The sequence below is a fragment of the Elgaria multicarinata genome, chromosome 3 (assembly GCF_023053635.1).
Source record: "Elgaria multicarinata webbii isolate HBS135686 ecotype San Diego chromosome 3, rElgMul1.1.pri, whole genome shotgun sequence".
NCBI lineage: Eukaryota > Metazoa > Chordata > Lepidosauria > Squamata > Anguidae > Elgaria > Elgaria multicarinata.
Genome location: NC_086173.1, coordinates 23,916,143 through 23,919,341, shown reverse-complemented (window position 1 = coordinate 23,919,341; position 3,199 = coordinate 23,916,143).

Here is a 3,199-nt window from a genome sequence, read left to right as displayed (position 1 = left end):
TAAGTTTTGTTCCTTTCATATCTTTATCAACAAAAATGATCTTTCATATCTTTCCTTCGATCGGGACAATTCTTAGAAAAACGAACAAACTGACAACTAGACAAACACACTTGGTTATTGAATATTTTCTCTCTCTCTCTCTCTCTCTCGCTCTCTCTCTCGCTCTCGCTCTCGCTATGTCTTTGGTTCTAATCGGAGCTCGCTGTGAATGGAGTTGTATTTGTATGTCTCCCACGAGTGCCTTATAAATTAGACCGCTTTAAAGGGCTAACAGTAAAGAACAGGGAACCCATTGAGAATATTAATTAATCTGTGGGAATATATATATATATATATACACACACACACACACACACACACACACACACACACACATTCTCCTTTAAAATATTGCAATAACGTTGAGCCATCCAGGAAGGATGTGGGTGGCTGGAAGTGGAGGGGGGTGGGTTCTAGACTTTAGAGAAATGTTCACAATATAAAGGTTATTCTGGCTTGATTGGTTCCACCATGTTCACTAGTTTCAGTCAATTCAGATTTTCTCAGTGTGTGTGTGTGTGTGTGTTTTGGGGATGGGGAAGAGGTTGCTTATTTGAATATAATATATTCCCCTTTCCCGGTTAAAAAAGAAAGGAAAGACAGAAAGGCCCTATCTTGCGTCTATGCAAATTGCATTGATTGACTGATTTGTTGCTTGTATTGATTTATGATCTGGTTCTGAAAGAGCTTCCCTATCAAATGGTGTTTCCATTCGGTCAAGAGTTGAATTCCCAGATATCGATTTTTATTTTTATAGTTTTTTGGGGGGTGGTTTGCTTGACTTGCATTTTCTGTCTTTCCTGCCAGAAATCCAGATTATCTACACCTTGTATCCCAAGGTGGTGGTAAATACAATGTTCTTGTCCTCCTTGAAGTAGTAATAATAGTAGTAGAAGGTGAGGGGGTTACTTCGATGTTAGAGATGTGAACGCAAAACTCAAGCCAATGTTTACAGAATGCTTAATAGTAAAATGACACAATGCTGGTATTTTAATGGTGTAAGAAAGAAAGAAAGAAAGAAAGAAAGAAAGAAAGAAAGAAAGAAAGAGCTTCTAAATCTATTTGGCCATCCATCCATATGTCTCCTTGCTTCCTTTTTGGAGCCTAGAAAATGGGAAACAGTAAATTTGCAGGAGGCAATCCACCCCAAAACTAACAAGCAATATCTAGTTCATTACCCTTTCCTCTGTAATGTCTGCCGACATTTACCCATCCATTCACATACATTATATTATATTATATTATATTAATAATGTATACTGCAATACAACATATCCGTATGTTATCAATCTGCACATCTATCTATCTATCTATCTATCTATCTATCTATCTATCTATCTATCTATCTATCTACACACACACCCTAACATGCAGATGCACACAGAGGTAAATGTATCCAACTATTAATATGTCCCTGCATGGTATGTCCTGACAAGTACAAATTTCTCCTTATTCGTGACCCAGCGATAGAACAATCGTATGTGTGGGTGGGTGGTGGGGAGCTTAGGGAAGCGAATGACTACTGTTGACCTTTCTGTTTATTTTCTATCCAAGGCAGGATTAGAGAGTTGCGTGAGTCTGTAACATAAACAGTCACAGTAACATGAACTGTAATGTAATCTATGAGCATTTGCAGGAGATTTGCGAAGCCTCTTAAGCCGCGTGCCTGTGGTAAGAACACGCCTCTGCAGTATCCGTTCTTTTGGACGCAGGAAACTTTCTATTTCCTTTTCTCTTCCCACCCCACCCCGCACTTTCTCCCTCTCTAGTTTTCATCATGGCAAGAGAGGGGGGAAGGAGAGGGAGGGAGGAGGGAGGGAGGGAGATAGAGGGAGAGAGATGGGGGCACCATCAGTAGAAGCGTCCTTTCCCCCCCAAAAAAAACCCTAACCCACTCCTCCTACCCCAAGAATTGTAGTGAGCTCCCTCCCACCCCCTTGCCTCACCAGGTGGCCTGCAAATAATACCTACCATTTCCCCCTCCACTCCAAATAAAAGTAATGTGTGGCTAGACTTTTATTACAGGAGCCTTTCCCAGCCAGGAAAGGGCGGGGGTCATAAACGCAGGTAGGTGTCCGGTTTGATCTGTCTAATCACAGGAAGTGGGGGATGGGTGACTCTCAGGTCGTAAATTCCACCGGTCTGCCCGCCTTTTGCTTTCCCCTTCCTTTCTCAAAGGTGCCTGCGAAAAGATGAAACAGCCAGCAAGGCAGGGGCTGCGGCGGCGGCGGCAGGGTGGGCGCAATAAACCCCTCTCCTGCCGTGGTGTAGGACAGCTTATCACCCAGCCACCATCGCTCGCCCTCCTCTTTACGGTCGTGTTTTAAACAAACACTTGGTGTCTTCCCCTGCCTGGAGATCTCAGACAAGTTTTATTTGTAGTTTCTGGCTTCTCTCATGGCGACGGATCATAAGGTGGAAGACCCCTTGGTAGTTAAGATGGATGCGCCCGGGAGCTGTGCAGGCTGCAGCTCTCCCGTGGATGGTAACTGTATTTGCACTAAATACGTAAAGCAGAGAGAATAAGGAGGACCTTTAAAGCCCGTGGTCAGCCTTACCTCCTGCGGGAGGTTGCAAGAGCGGAGGGAGCCTTCAAGCGTGAGACATCGTTCGAAATCCGCTATCTCCCTGCTTTGAGGTTGATGACAGAACCTATTGCGATTAACGAGGGAGAAGGGCTCCCGCACACGCACACACACTTCCTCCCAGCTCCTCTTCTTCTCTCGGAGATGAGAGGGCGAGGGAGAGAGAGAGAGAGAGAGAGAGAGAGAGAGAGAGAGAGAGAGAGAGAGAGAGAGAGAGAGAGAGAGAGAGAGAGAGAGAGAGAGAGAGAGGTCTCGCAACAAGAATAACTACAGCAATAATAGCAATAATACTTTACCAAAACGACTTAGATTTGAGACCTCATGAGGTTCGCTGCCATCAAAATTGAATCTCTCTCTCTCTCTCTCTCTCTCTCTCTCTCTCTCTCACACACACACACACACACACACACACACACACACACACACACACACACACACAGAGGGGGGGAGAGGGAGAGGGAGGACAAATCAACTTCCCGCCTCGGAATGTTGGGAGCCAAACCCCCACGGACACTGGCTCAGTAAAGAGCGTGGGCTTGTTGATGAGGGGTTATTAACACACCTGATTATAATAC